Source organism: Diuraphis noxia, unplaced genomic scaffold (genome assembly GCF_037042655.1).
Source record: "Diuraphis noxia isolate RWA-SAM2 unplaced genomic scaffold, SU_Dnox_SAM2 contig0001, whole genome shotgun sequence".
NCBI classification, from domain to species: Eukaryota; Metazoa; Arthropoda; class Insecta; order Hemiptera; family Aphididae; genus Diuraphis; species Diuraphis noxia.
The window spans coordinates 98,316,877-98,334,272 of record NW_028301711.1 but is presented as its reverse complement, the minus strand read 5'-3'; the positions used below and the strand labels follow the sequence as shown (position 1 = coordinate 98,334,272).

The window sequence follows — 17,396 nt, the reverse complement described above, 5'->3', positions numbered from 1 at the left end:
TGACCATTTACTTTTAAGCACATTTCCATTCGTTTCAACACTTCGTGGTGGGTTACTTTTAATAACATTTCTCTAGGAATTGAAGCACAGGTGTCTACTATTTTATTTTTAAGTTCTTCTATAGTAGCCGATGGGGTTATATAGACAACTTCTTTTAAGAAACCCCAAAGAAAAAAATCTAGGGGAGTCAAATCTGGACTACGGGCTGGCCATTTAATTTCTGGACTATATGTACCTATTTATTAAAAGAAAAAAAAATTCTGAAATAATTAATTTGTCTTTAAAAACATGAAAACATGATTACCGGTCCAGTTGACTCCAAACATTTCTGTTAAACATTCTCGAACTATGTTACTAAAGAAAGAACCGTGTAAAAGTAAATTCTTTTGAATCCTTGAAAAAGTAAAACGGCTAGGAATTGTACGGTCACCATAAAGTTCAGTATATAACCTAACTGCTGCTATAGCATTATTATTACACTGTATAACATTTAAGCATATCCATTTTTTCTTCGTTAGAATATGACATGATTTAAATTATATTGAAAAAAATGAGTATAAGCTCGTGATGTTACTGATATTAATGCTCAAAAAAAAAAAAGGTATCTTGTAAACCAAATGTCATTGAACCATGGACACAAATAAGTTGCACCAATAAAATTGCTTGGATGCATTACCATGTAATCAAAGTGGTGTCTGCTATTAATTGGTAATTGATATTTCCCCAAAATTCTTTAAATAAAATGAAAATATACTTGTGTTTTGTTTAGCATGTAAATACATTTTTTTGAACTTTTTTCACATTTATTAGAAAAAAACAATTTGTTAATGATTTAAATTTGTATGTAAAAATGTTTATATTAAAAAAAAATTGTTTTTATTAAAAATTTTAAAGTATTATTCATTAGTTATTTATTTATTATTATTTATTATTTATTATATTATATTTATTTATTATATTTATATTTTATTATTATTACTTATTATTTATTATATACATCTAAATTGTATGTTTGGGTTTTTTCTCATTTGTAAATTATTACTCCATAGAAGCTGTATTGTGTATTATAAACATTGAAAGATAATAAAAAAAAAATATTAAGATAGAAATAAAATGGTCTATACTTTGTTATTCATATAGAACATAATCTACCCAACCTAACCTTTCAATATAATGAAAATAAGTAAAATAAAGAATCTAAATACAGAATACAGACAAGGAACTAACAATCATAAATGATGAATTGTATCAGGTAATTATTTTATTAAAAATAAAAGTGAAATAAAAATAAAAATAAATGGTATTAAATAGCACAACATATAAACTTGTCAGGAACTTCATACGGTGAAAAATAAGCTCGAGCTTAAGACCTTGGAGTTGAATGATGCTTCAAATTTAATGGAAGATTATTTAATATTTTAACTTTTTTAAATTGAAGTCAACGAGGCAAAATCTCGAACAATAATTTTCTAACTGTTTTTTATTTGTGATAACAACTCTTATCATGGCGACACATTTAATATAATCACAGAACAATAATATTCAGTTCTTGAATATAATACAAAATTAACAAAATTAAAATAAAACACCATAGCTTGTGGTGGGTGCATAGAGTAATCTCTATGGGTGGGTGTAACATATTTTACTGTTTAATAGTATACATATATTTTAGTCCGTGCGTATATCTTAAATCTTTTTCCGTGGTGTTATCTCCACGGTGATTGTGGAGATAATATCATGTGGTAGTGGTCACGGTTTAAGATATACCGTGGTAGTGTTATCAAAATAAAACTGATATTATCATTATTTTAATTTTTTGTGTTTGAACATAACCCAACAAAAGTCCACCTTTCTAAATTTTGATTTGATTGGTGGAGTGAATGAGTGATAGAAAGGACAAAACATTTGATACCAATCACAGATATATGTATTATGTACACAATATGTATATGTATACAACAAACTAGATAGCCATAGCCGACAACTTTTAATAACTGAAGTCTGGTTCGTGGCTTATCGCAATTATTATTGGCAATTATCTTTTATCTAAACGCCGATATCTAAATTTACTTACCTTACCCGATCTTCGAGCATGTGCGTAATCTGGAAGCATTTTCCTGGATGTGTATAAATATCGATAAGTACATGTGTAATAGCTAAATAATGCCTACGATATTACAATATGTATTTCTAATTAATTATTACATATTTTAACTATTTTACACTCGTTTTACCTACTACTTACGATTATTTAGTATTTTATTCGAAGTAAATAGTTATGCTTATACCTATAGGCTATAAGATAACATAGGTAGACGATAAAATAGAAAGGAAATTATTTTATACATATTTCCTTTGTTTTTGAAAATTGTCAGGTGCAATATTAATCCATAAGCATTTAGTAATAAGTAGTAATTATTAACTAATATTTTATATTGCATACCTAATTATAATTATTGAGTTCGTATCCATTTACGAAGTATTTAGTATAATGGACTATTATCCTTATTTCTCAGTATTTAAAGGAGAATAACTTCGGAAGTTTTCGTTCAAATTTCGATTACAATACGTCAAAATTTTCAGAAAAATTAGCTGATTCACATTTTGCTTTAAAACATGTACGATCTCATTTGAAAAACCAAAGTTGGTATTGCCACAGGATACTCCTTAAATGTTGTGAAAAATCTAAGTACTCTAAAATATCGTCTTTAATTCCATTAAAAAATTCCAGAAATCAGAATTTGAATATATGCATAATTTAAGCATAAAAGTGGGGTGAGCATGCTTAAAAAATCACCCTATACAATGAAAAACTCCAATGAACAATTGCAACCTTTGGTAATAATCCACTATTTAGGATCTAGTAATGTAGCTATTGACTTACCACATGGAAATTCTAAGTTACTTCGACCATTTGTTGGAACAATGCCATCTACAAAAGAAGCTATAAAAAGTCAAGTACGTTTTAAAGATGGACCACATGAAACATACAAAAATATACAAGATACTATAAAATCTGAAATGCTAACCAAATCCGTTGCATTAAAAGATATTGAAAAAACTGCTTGTCCAAGAGATACTAAACAAATTAAAAATTTTAAGTATAATAAGTCAAAAAAATATGTTGTATCGAGAGATGAAATTTTTAGTTTGTTAGAAATGGCAAGACAAGATTTTGAAAAAATTATTCACGTGATAGAAATCTACCCAGACACAAATGTTATATTCGGTGATCCATCCTGTATTGATTTAGCAAATGATTTGTTGAAACGAAGTTTCATGAATAAACATATTCCACAGTTGGTATCTTATGATACTACATTTAATTTGGGTGATTTTTATGTATCTGTATTGGTCATACGTAATACAGACATAGTAGGAGACCATATTTTTCCAGTGTTATTTATGATTCACGAAAGAAAGTTATTGCGTACTCATGAGCTTTTTTTTGGGGAAGTTTTGTAAAGAAATTGATACATTTTGAAAAACATGGGCATAATGTACCAATTATTACTGACAGAGAAAAAAGTATTGTATCTGCGATTTTGAACTCAATCAGTATAGCTAATACAAATTTAACTTTTTGTCATAACTAGGGAACGGATTTAAATGCCTTAAAAAAATCCGATTTAATGCCTTAAAAAAATTCCCTTAAAAACTTACAAAAACTCTCAATTATCTTCTTGTCCATCTTCTTCTTCATTCTTCTTCCCTAAAAAATTAAAAAATTAATATATTAATATATTCGTTATACTTGTACCTTTTGTTTCATAGCACTGTATAATTAGGTGCTGCTTAATATTCTCGAACAGAAATCTTCGACGGTTATCAGCCAGTGTTGTTTTGTATCCCGAGAAACTTCGTTCCGCGTCAACTAGTTCTTCAGGTATTGTATTATTTCGAGATGTTGCTTTTCCTTCCAAAATATTTGAAATATGTTTCATTGTTTTGAATCCCGAATTTTTTTCAATTACAACTTCTAGTTTTTTTTAAATGGATTTTCCGATACTATTGTTGTCTGTTCCGATTTCATTTTGTACTTGAGCAATAATATTAATTGCGTCAGCCAACGATAATCCAGATGTTTCCAATGTAGTAATGTATTTTGCTAAATTTCCATAATTTGCTTTGATAAATGTCAAGTTTAGTTCCAAATTATTATCATTTAACAGTTTTTGTGCATTCTCAATTGCTACAGCATCTTCTTTATCGAACCCCATCACAACAAATTTAATCAATTGATAATTTCCACAATAGTATATGGCTGCCCATAACCATGTACCCCACCTAGTTAGTATTGGTTCAGGAGGCATTGGTATCCCTGGCGCCATTTCTTTGAATTTTAATACTCGAGATGGGCATTTCAAAAAAATCTTTTTTACGTTCGAAATAAAAGCATCAATTTCGGGAAATTGTTTACGTATTTCTTCAGCTACTCTGTGTAGGGAATGTGCCAAACATGTAACGTGTTCCATTTTTGAGTAAAACGATTTAATATTTTTTCCTGCCTTCACCATATAAGGTGCTGCATCACTGAGAAATAGTAGTATATTATCGTGTTTAATACCCTCTGGCCACAACAAGCTCATAGATTTATCAAATAATTTATCTATTGTACTATTATTTGCTTTTTCTAAAACTTCGCAATTAAATAAAAAAGTTTTACCGGGACATCCAATTCCTAAAGTGCCGATTATGACATAGGCGACATATCGACCATCTACGTCTGTAGTCTCATCTATACTCACCCACAATTTTTTATTCTCCAAGTAAGTTCTAATAGAATTAATTGTATGATTGTAAGTATTGCCTACATAGTTCTTTCGAATTGTGGATTCGTCTGAAATATGTTGGCCAGTATACTTTGAAAGGAAATTGCGGAAATTTTCATTTTTCAGTTTAAAAAGAGGAATGTTAGCAGATACCATTGCAGTACAAAGATCTGTAGTAAATGCATTTTTTGGAATGGTATTAAATTATGTCTGAACAACTGCACTTTTTCTATTTTTTTGAATTTCTAGTGCACGTAAATGTTTATCTCTACTCACATGTTGTGTCACAGTAAATTTTTTTTCGGCTGCCACTCTGACCTCACAAATCTTACAAAATAGAACGCTTCCATCGGTAGAAAAAATTTCTTCCCCATATTGTTGAACATAGGACCGCAAACGAGAAACATCTGAAGGTTTGGCCTTAGGCATTTTCAAAAACTTCGTGGAATAAACAAAACTAAACTAAATACATCTGCGAAAATCACTCGAAAACGTTTTACGACGAGGCTATACGCGATACTAAACGATAAAGTAACGACTCAACTCAACAGTAGGGTGACAATCGAATACATAGAAAAAAAGAAATTTTAATATTTATTTTTTCCCACCCACCTTAAATGTTTATTTTGATATAATATATACTTTGTGAAAGTTATATTTCATTCGGTTGATATTTAGAGGTCGCGCAACACTTTTATTTTCCGAGGCTATTAATAGCATGGATATCGCAATTTCGCTAGCGTTATCGACGGTTACTCGCCGATTACACATCATTCGTAGTACACCGGTTCACACGTTAACATTGTTATAGTAATGATTATTACTTTGTCGTGAATCTTACTCGTATATTTTATTGGTATCGTCTCGTGTATGTTGTTCCGTCAATACGCAGTACGTCAGTAGCCAGTTCGTACGTTCAAGTTTTATTTGAGTCTTTTTGTTCACTAATTTATGTAAGTATTATTACATTTGTATATAATATATTTTAGATATTAATATAATATGGCTAGCACTAGTAAAGATCGTGGAATTTGGTTAATTGGGGGGACACTTGAATCCATCACCGGCAGTAAACTTCCGTCTAATAAACAAATGCTTTACCGGTTTTTTCATTTGCACAAATACGAAAAAAAATCTATTCAATCTAGTGCTACAATTACAGCAAGAGAAGTTAGTGCTTTTTGGGAAAAAGCTAGAATTCCCACGCAAAAAGAATGCCACGTTATTGAAAAAATAAAAAAAATACACTGTAAGTGGCAGAGTATTAAAAAAAGTGCTTCACGACGAACATCAAAACAATTAGAAGCGGAATCTGTTTTCGTCAGTGACTTTGACAATTTATTCGATATTGCTCATAAAGATGCTTTGACTCTTATATCTATAAAAGAAGACAAAGAGTTTCTTCTTGCTAAGAGAGAGAAAGGAAGACGTGGAAGCATGGGTCCAATTGATACGAAACTTTCAAAAAAAGAAGAGCGAACCAAACAGCGACAGCTTCAAAATGAGTTGAAAATAAAAAAAGAGACTGAACGTTTAAAAAAAGACGAACAAATGTCAAATGTTAATGATAATAATATTGATTGTGATGATTCTCAATGCAGCATTAGTGATAATGATGAGTTGAATGTACCCTCCAGCAAGAGGTTAAAAAAAAATAATAGTCCAACGAAGGTCAATACTTTATTTAATTCAACTATTGTAACTTCTAGAGTAGCGTCTGCTCTAGAAATAACGAAAGTAAGTGATCGAAATGCAATGTATGTTTTATCAGCTACAGTACAATCATTAGGGCATAATATACAAAATTTTACCCTTAATCGAGAGTCAATAAGACAAGCTCGTCGAGAATATCGAGAAAAAATCGCTGATGAAATAAAAACTTCATTTGTTACGACTATTCCATTGACAGTCCATTGGGACGGAAAATTACTTCCAGATTTAACTTCTGTTGAGTCAACAGTGCAATACAAAATTACAATTTAGATAAATAGCTTATCTTATTTTTACCTTAATGCGGGTAATAATCTGTTGTAACTTGTGTGATGTATGTATTTTGTGTCTACACGTGTCAACAATAATTTCGTAATTTCGTAACATAATAAATATTTAGGTATTTTTATTATTTTAGAATGAATGTTGAAAAAATGACTTAAAAACCATAAAAATGCACTAAAAATGCACTAAAAATGTCAAAAAATGCTCTAAAAATGTAATAAAGTATTAAAAACGCAAAAAAATGCAAAATAAAAGTTACATTTTTTAATTCCTTGATGTATGAAATGAACTTTGTGCTTGGAAAGCAATGTTTTCGGACATTCAGAAAAAAATTCAATTTGCATTTAAATCCGTTCCCTAGTCATAACCATTTGATTCGTGATGTTAAACATTGGTTACATACCAATAATGCAAATCAAGATGATTTAAAAGTATATATTAATGAAATAAAATATTTAATTCAAATAAAAACTGAAAATTAATTTGATAAAAAAATGAATGAGTACAAAACTAAATGGAGTCGATCGTTTTTAAATTATTTTGGAAAAAATATAGAATATCATTTTGAAAAACAGATGTTTCTTTTTTTAAAACAAACAGATTTTCAGCTTACGCTAACATAACTCCTACTAATAATATCAGTGAAAGTTTAAATAAAATGATCAAGCAATGGAATGACTGGAAAGAATTGCCACTGGATGCTTTAGTAAGTGGTGCCACGGCCTTCGTGGAGAACCGACGTGTTTTGTTCGCGTCATTGTCGCTCCGCGCAGCGCCCTCTTGCGCTAACACTCGGCATGTGATTTAACTCAGTGAGTTTTGGTTTGTTTTTTCTAAAAAGTGCGTAGAATGTTGTAGTTAAGTGTTTCGAACGTTTTAAGGTTGGTCTTGACCAGCTCCGTCGAAAACTTTTCCGTAAGTCTCAGCTTTTGTGTTTTACCCTGTTATAGCATATGACTTAACACTGCGGTGGGAGAAATCCTACACACGTGTAAGTCGTGCTGCCCGTCGGGTCATTCCCCAGACGCAATTTTCGTTCGACCTACTTATCGGACTTAGAATTATTCACTATTAACACGCTATTTTCTCGTAATCGCGTTTTTTTGTGAAATACCGAGTTTCCGTGGATACTCGGGACTTAACTCAATTCGCGGTTTTCGACAAAGACGTGTGGCATATCCAGGATTCGACCAAAAATCGGTGAGTACTTTAAGTCTAATTTAGATTATCTAGGTAAAGCCTATTAGGACTTAAATCGATTTTTAGCAAATTTATTTAAGTATAAAGTACCAGGGTCCCATCCGTAGATAGCGATCTTCGCAACGCCGCCCGGGACTTAAAATAATTTCGCGTAATATTATATATTACACGGTAATTACTAGTAGTTCCCCGGCAAGGCCCGGGGAAATCGATCCAACTAACGTGGAAGTCTAATTAAACTACCCATTTGAAAAGCCAGAAATCCTGGGCAAACCATCGGACTCTAACCCGAACAAGCGCATTGTCTTTGTACTAAGTGCGCCTTTCAAAGGCCGCAAAGTCAAATTTTCAATACGCCATATCTCGGTGAATATTGGCCGTAGGAAAGTCGGAGTTGGACCTCTGGGTATAGGACATCAAGACACAGAAGATATCAAAAGTTACCCCCCCCAAATTTCCACCCCGCAAATTTTGAGTGGCTGTAGCTCAGTCAATTTTTGAGATAGAACTTTCACGTAAAGATTATTGGTTTTGGTTCTACATACCTGAAAATGTCCCCCACCCCCCCAAGGGATTTTTGTATAATGGATTTCAAAAAATTTTTCGGGCCATATTGGCACGGAAAACTAAAAGTATCCATAAAACAGCCATACGCAGAGTTTGAACACAATAAAGACACGTAAAAGAATGAGTATGAACCGATCTGGGGCAGAAGACGGTCAAATGGACCCAATGCAACCAGGCGGTGACAACATGGAACATGAAGCAATTTAAATGAGGGCAATAAATCCCCGTCGTTCTTTTACATCAGGAAACGGCTCTACAAGCACCATAAGCTCACATTGAAAAAGCAACTCCACAATTGGGGAAGCTGAGGATGGAGCTCCAAGATCAAGAATTGAAGTAATGGAAGCAATAGCCGAAGAAAATAGAAGAATCCTCGAAGGAAGACCGGAGAGACGTAATGTACCATTCAACTGGGGTGAAGTAGGAAACCAACTCACCAATATGGTAAAGGAGGAATATAAAAGATCAAGGCAAAACAGAGAAAAATACATGAACGATTGGGACAAGAGGGATAGAAACAAAAAAGACAGCACTCCGGACTTAACCAAAGACAGGAAGGATGATTTCTTCTCATTTGATAATACACGCTTAAAGGATAATAGAACGGGAAACCCAGCTCTTGACTTACTGCGCGAGGCCAAAAGAAAAAGACAGGAGAAAGCTAAACGAGAATATCCAATTAAACTAGAAAAGGAAAGGATGTACGCAATAGCCAAAGAGGAAAAGAGAAGGATTGACTACGAGGCATATCCACCACCTCCGTAAACTAGGGATCTATATAGGATACCTGACAGCATATATGAAGAGTTACAGTTAAAATGACTGATACATGGATTATATGCTAGTTCAGATCCCGAGGATACCAGACGCAGGAGAATGGTGTACCCAACATTACCAGAGGATGATTATGAATACGTCCAAACGGCGCCACTAAGGAGATGGGTGAGAGACGAAATTGAAAAAGCAACTAAAGAGGGATCGCAAGAATCATCCGATGACGAGTACGCAGAAGCCGGGACGCGGCCACAACCAAATCAGGTCAGCGAAGGCCACATGTAAGATCAAGAATGCCGTTACCAACGCCCATAGGGAAAGTAAAAGCCAGTGCAAATAAGGCTAGGGACTCAGACTCTGACGCTTCTGACGAGGGATCAGTCATGGGTAATCCAGGCACACCGATGAGACTCAGGGGGGGGGGGGGAGTAATATCATCTGGAACATCTGCAGAGAGCTCCATAGAGATACCAGAGGTAACGGCAAGAACTCGGCAATCGAGCTCAGTTTTCACACCAGGCCAAGTGGTAAGGAAAATGACGGACAGGAGTCCGGATACCATGGCACTAAGTGAAGACAGCGATCAGAGCGACGTAGGGCTAAGGAACAAGAAGAGGAAGACAAACCCAGAAACATCGAGAGTAAACGCTATGAACGCAATAGCTCCTGGTATGCGTCAGAAAGTGGCACAGAATCACTGCAAAAGAGCCAGGGCACTAGGAACCAAACTTACCGACATTGCGGTAGTGGAAGCAGGAAAGAAGAAGTTGTCTCAGGCAGCACTAAGGGAAATTCAATCAATAAAATCGGAATACCAGGAGTTGGTAGATGGCCTAATCCTGGAGAACGGACTGTTGCTTGGCAGGCTATTGGAATCTAGAGCTTCAGACGAAGCAAAAAGAGTATCGAAATGGCACAAAACCAAAGCAAGGCCGGTACAAAATAATGACTGGATCAGAGAGAACCCTTAGATTCAAATATCTCGCTGGACGAGGAAATGAACAATCAGCCGATATCGAGGAACAGACGTAGAAAAAACGCTCAAAAGATCAAGAAACAGGTTTGCATCCAAGCAACACCGGGACAAGCAATCGAAAGAGCTGAAACCGACGCCACCACTGACGGAAATACAGACGGAGAGTTTACCAAAGTAACACACAAGCGAAGGACCAAAAACAGAAGACGCAATGTGGCATCAGATGCAACGAGCGGTGGTGAAACAGATGCCTCTGCTACGCGCAGAACACAGAAGCAGATAAGGAATGACAAAATAGCAGAACTCAAGAGAGCAGTACCACAAAAGGTATTCGCAATTGAGGTCAAAAATAACAACGTAGAAGATACAAGAAAGACGATCTGGGCGGACATTGTCAAGAAAACGGGAGCGCCCAAGATTGCCCATCAGACAGTATTACAAAAAGGCGAAACGACAGTCATAAACATAGTGGCGGCAGATGATGAAACATACGATGCATTAAAACGCATAACAGAGGAAAGACCGGATGTACAACTGAAACCGAGCAAATGGCCAATCGTTATGATCTACGATGTAGACAAGACCCTAACGCCAGAAGAGATTTCACAACACATCTTAGCACAAAACACAACGCTTGGTCATATCATAGCTGATAGTAATTAGACCAATGTTTAAGAGGGGACCAAGAGAAAAAGAGACAGTTTGGTGGGTTTGCGAAGTGCGCCCGGACATACATGCTAAGTTACTCAGTGCGGGCAGAGTATACTTGGGTATGTCCAATTGCAGGGTTGCGGAATACTTCGACTTCCAACAATGTTTTACTTGCCTGAAATACGGACACAGAGATATTTTCTGCAAGGAAACAACGATGACATGTACCCACTGTGGTAACAAAGGACACAAGGATACGGCGTGCAACAAGAAGGACGAATCGCCGAAGTGTGCAAACTGCGGCGGGAATCACGTAGCTCACTCTAAAGTCTGTAGAGAAAGAAGGAAAGCAATAGACAACGCTGTCAGGAGAACAGACTATAAGGACCCAACATGTCAATAAACCGAAAAAGTTTTCTAAGGATCGTACAACTCAATATGAAGGGCCAATACATAGTAGCGGAGCAACTAAGAGACTATTGCATGAATAAGCAGGTAGACATAGCTATGCTAAAAGAACCACCTACCAAAGTTGGCCAAATACCAGGACTAGACCATGCGCCCATTAGAACAATCATGGGAGCGAATAATACCTGTGGTGCTGCAATCATCGTGTTCAATCCGGACCTGGATGTACTGCGCATCGATGCACTATAAGAGAAAAACTTCGCCGTTATATCGGTTAAACCTAAAAAACAGGAAAGTTAAGTCGCTTGTATCGGCCTACTTCAAGTTCAACATACCAACTACAGAATGCATAATCAAATTAAATAATATACTGGCTGCGCTCAAAACAGATACAATAATTGGAGTGGACACTAACGCACACTCCAACATGTGGTACAGCCAAGGGACAAATAACACAGCAAGAGCAAAAGGTACAAAAGTTGAGGAGATGATCAATGAGGGTTTACTCATTGTACATAACCAACCCAACCAACCGAACACGTATAGTAGAACTGACATGGGTAAGTCAAACATAGACGTAACAATGTCCACACAAGATCTGGCCGATAATGTGAGAAACTGGAGGGTTCGTAAAAAATTCACAGACAGCGACCATAGACTAATATCGTTCACATTACTAATGAACCTGGATGTGACAACGAGTCAGACACGGCAAAGAAAACGATACAATGTCGAAAAAGCCGACTGGGACAGTTTTAGGGAGCACCTAGTCTCTGAAGCCCGCAGCTACAATCCAAATGGATCAATAGATGAGGGTGCAAGATCTCTAGTTGAAGCTATATCAAGAGTTGCTAAAGCCTCGATACCGCTAAGAGGAAAGGCCCCAAAGAGGAGATATCCCCTCTGGTGGACCCCTGAATTAGCAGAATCTAACAAACTCGTGAACCATTTTCGGAAAACCAAAGACTACAAGACATTAGACAGAAGAGAATACAAAAAGATCAGGAACAGTCATCTCAGCCTCATTAGAATAACACGTTTTAGACATTGGAAGGAATTTACCACGAGTGCTAACAACGACAAGTGGGGTACACTATACAAATAGATTAAGAAAGGCGACAGGATGAACAATGTGCAAACATCACTCAAAACCGAGAGCGGAGATTTTACAAGATCCCCAATAGAAACGGCTAACCTGCTACTGAGAACCCTCATCCCGCATGACTGGAGTGAGATCAAACTAATGGGCGCACAGACTGAGACTGCAACTATAGCACAGTGCAACTTAACGACAGAGGAAGTTAAGGAAGCAATATGGAGAATAGGACCAAAAAAAGCACCGGGAAACGATGGCTTAACAGCAGCCATAATACGCAAAGCATGGCCAGTTATCAATCAGCAGCCAACTCATCTATATAAAAGATGTTTGGAGAATTCAACATTCTCCAACTACTGGAAGGATGCAGAAGTCATAGTGCTACTCAAGAACAAAGACAAAGATCCAACGGAACCGAAATCATACAGACCAGTAAGCCTATTGCCTACACTGGCCAAAGTACTAGAGACATTAATCATCACTAGGTTAAAGGAATACATTGAAGAAAACCTCTCCCCTGACCAGCATGGTTTCACGGCACAGAGATCAACTCTTAGTGCTATGAACTCACTACTAGAATGGGTGGATAATAGAACGGAGAAGCTCGTAATAGGAGTCTTTCTGGACATATCCGGAGCATTTGACAACCTTAAATGGGAACCACTGTTCAAGGACCTGGAAAAGTTAGGTGCCAACAAACACTCTATTCACATTATAAAAAGTTATCTGGAAAGTAGAAAAGCGCATTTAACAATAAAGGGAGCCACAGCTAGTTGCATTTTGAGCAAAGGCTGTCCACAGGGCTCTCAACTGGGCCCGATTTTGTGGAATGCATCTATGGATCAAGCTCTAAAAGTGCACAAAACGGAGAAAATGAAATTTGTCGCGTACGCAGATGACTTAGCCATTGCAGTGGCCGCGACGAGACTCTCGTTGGCAAAAGAAAGGATATCACTCATACTTGATAGAATACTCGAATGTGCGGAGGTTAGAGGATTAAATTTTTCTAGTCAGAAAACCCAGGTGATTACTCTAAAGGGCGGCCTAAAACCGGAATATGCAATCTCGTTTGGGAATGAAATGGTTGTCTCCCAAAGCCTAGTCAAGTACCTAGGCGTCTACATAGACTATAAGAGAAACTACTGGGAACACTTACAGGAAATATCAAAGAAATCAGATAGCATGTACACTAGAACGAGATCAGCAAACTGGGGTCTAAAGCAGACTACCTCGAAGATAATATACAAGGCAGTATTTATCCCCAGGTTGGGATACGCTGTCTCAATATGGGACAAATCAACCATCGATCAACCAACGAACAAGGCCGTTAAACTCTTGGGGAGTAAACAGAGGCAGGCGTTTTTATCGGTCATGGGCGCATATAAAACCACCTCAACCGACGCCCTGCAAGTAACTGCAGGCTGCCTGCCCCTGGATTTAGAGCTGAGACTACTCGCTACAAAGGAAAAGGTTAGACTAGGAAAGCTACACATCGATTCGATCAAAACAACAGAAAAAGAGGTACTACAAACATGGCATGAAAGATGGGCCAACAGTACCAAAGGAAGATGGACATTTGAATGGTTCCCAGACATAAAAGACAAATACCGAATACCGATGGTGTTAGACCATTTCGTTACACAATTCATAACTGGACATGGAGATTTTAACGAGAAACTTCATGGTTTCAAGCTAAAGGGATCCCCACTGTGCGAATGCGGAGAATCGGAATCAGCTAAACATATACTTTTTGACTGTCCAAGAGTAAATGAACACAGGAATATATTAAAAGAGAAAATTCCAAGAGAAGGAGAAGACTGGCCGTGTGAGGTAAACGTTTTCGTAAGAACTCGGACACGATTTGAAGCTCTCAGAAAATTCGCTAAGAGCGCGTTGAGCAATAGAACGGACAGATAATAAAAAGGATCACCAGGACTTAGTGTCGTATGGAAACATACGATATCTAAGTCCACCCCCCCTGTCGACGGGGAATAGAATACGTCGTCGGATCTGCCGGCCAATCATAAGAGGCGATTAAAGGGAAGAGGGACTGGTAGTTCCTAGGGAAACCAAAACTACCCAGGGTAATAGGCACCCTGTGGGGACGGAAGGACCCCTGGTCTTAGACTGCAAATCCTTCCATGAGGCCCACCAATAGCCGGCTATTCGGAGCTAGAATATTGGTAGAGAGTGAACTCTCGGGTTGGCCCATCTAACGCCATCCTTATACAAGTTAGTACCACGGGAGAGGGGAGCCCCATTAGACACCGGTGTAGCTTGCTCCACCGGAGAAGATGCCCCTCTAAGGTTGAGGAGCCTACCTCGGCTGAAACGTGGTGGCTGTGGCATAAGTAATTGCTAGATAGTAAAAACCGTCGACCCAACGGGAAAGAAGCACCGAAAAAGCCAATTTCGAAACAGGGTACGGTCAAAGGCCGGTGCTCGTGTTCCATACATTGAAGAGGTAACACCTTCATGTAAACTAGCGTATCCCTTGAATAGCCCAAGGCTAAGGTGAGGTATACGTTTGAGGCGAAAGCCAAAACAAAACCCGGACTTATTCATGGATGCTTTAGTACTTCCGCTGTATAAAATTCAAATATTCTATGTTAATTCATTTAACCGATGTTACAGAAACATGGGGGATTACCATGTTAAAGAAGAGTACATTAATAAAATCAATGAACTTAATATCCCAGTTTCATCTATTAATGATGATATTACAGAAATTGTGAAAAACATTAAAAAAAAATCTACCTACGGAATGACACAAATATCTTTGGCAAATCATATACTGGAAAATAAATTAATCGATTATTCACCACACTTGCAAGTACACATAGTACGATGTGCCTATTCTAATAAAACACACACAGTAAGCAAAGTTCGTAATAATCTACAATGTACATGTACCGGTATAACTACACGAGAATGTTACCATATTATGGCAGTTAAATTTTTAACATCTGAAATTGAACCACAAGAAAATAAAGTATTTGAGTTATCAGTGTTGAAGAGGAAAAGAAGTAAAGGAGGAAGAAAAGCACCTCGACCAGGTGATATTGAAGGAAGTAAAATTATTAGAGCATATGACTCACTAGAAGCTGATGGATTATCATTCAATTTCTCTGGAAAAAAACAATGCCTAATAAAAGTAACTACATCTGAGACATCAAACCAAACAGAACTTCCTAAGTTAAAATTAAATGACACAGTTAATTTAGAGGGTTTTGAAACATTAATGCCTTGTTGTTGGATAAATTCATTTGTTATTGATGATGTAATTAGTTATTTTATTGTTAATAATGAAAAATATGGCTCAATTTTGTATATCCCATCAAGTATGTATGAATATTTTTATATTAAAGATTACAAAAATATTATTCAAACATTTGTGGATTCTGACGCTCTAAATAAAGAATTTATTTTGGTTATCATAAACACTAAACCATTACAAGGGGAACATTGGATTCTTGGTGTTATTCATTTAAAACTTAAAATAATAATTATCTTAGATTCATTGCTTGACCAAAACGAAAGAGAAGAACATTTTATAAACTTGCTCCAAATTACATTTTTATGTTATAATGTTGCTAATTATTACTATGAAACAAATTTAAAATTTAAATTACACGAATGGCAATGTGTATATGCTATAGATGCAATTCAACAGACAAATTCATTTGATTGTGGTTTAAGGTATTTGTATACATGCATTTTGTTATATCAAAGACATATCTTTTTTTAATGAACCTTCTAATAGTGGTAGAGAATGGCTTGCTTACAACTATAATGAATATTCTAAATTTAAAAACCTAGAAGAATTCAAGTTCTCAGAAAATCAATATAGACACGTTTTAAACAATGCAGATATAAATAAAATAATGAATATGGAAAATGAAAATTTAGGAGACGCAAATTTTCTATAGACAATATTCCAATTCAGCAGCTAACAATAAATTTAAAAAACAATATCAAAACATTGTAGTCAACTACATTGTGTAAGACAAGATTTAGATTTAACAATAATAATTTTATATGTTCAAATTGCATAATTTATGATATACTGAATTATTTACAGACATGCAGTTAACAATAAATTATATGTTTAATATTTTTTTATAGATATATAAACCCCAGTTCAACCCTATTGTTATTTTTTTGTTTAGTACCAGTGATTTAATTTATTTATTTATAAGTATGTATGTATATATAGTTTCAATAAATTAATATCACTAAATTACTCAGTAATTACATTCTCAAAAGTTATTATTTATATATAAATTATATCTATTCTTATATGATCAGCCAATCAGACATCATTTACGGGCTGCACTTACTATACACAAGTATTTTAGTGAACATTGGATTTTAGTTATAATTCATTTGAAAATTAAAATAGTTATTATTTTGGACTCGCATCTTTCCTAAATGAAAGGTATTTGCTTACTTTAAATAACATATTTTTGTTATAATATTTTAAACTATTGCAACAAAACCAGTTTGAAATTTAATTTGAGTGAATGTGTGTACGCTACTGGTGCATTACAGCAAAGCAACACGTTTGATTAAATTTACAATATTTACATGCATTTTGTTACATCACTGATTCATATTTCTTGAACACGCTGTGAAATGATGGCAGAGAATGGCTCTTTTATAATTTAGAAAAATATTTAGAATTAGTTGATTAGAAATTAGCACAAGATCATAAATATTTAAAAAAAAATGATACTTATCTTTTAAATTCAGAGGAGATTAAAAATAAAACAAGAGTAGCAAATAAACAATTAGAAAATTTGTTTTTTTTAAATTATTCATTACATTCCAAATCAGCCCTTAACTATTAAATAAATAACAAAACAAAGTAAATTAATTCATATAATATACCTGGCTAGTTAACTTATATATAAAAAAATACAGTATAGTTTTTATAAATTGAGTTTTACTTAGGTAT

At 35.3% G+C, this 17,396-nt stretch overlaps 2 pseudogenes; both read right to left on the bottom strand.

The window, feature by feature from the left end:
• The window catches only part of LOC149062665 (uncharacterized), a 410,648-nt pseudogene that overhangs the window by 217,979 nt on the left and 175,273 nt on the right, over positions 1–17,396 (bottom strand).
• LOC149062679 (uncharacterized) lies at positions 3,672–5,201 on the bottom strand (annotated as a pseudogene).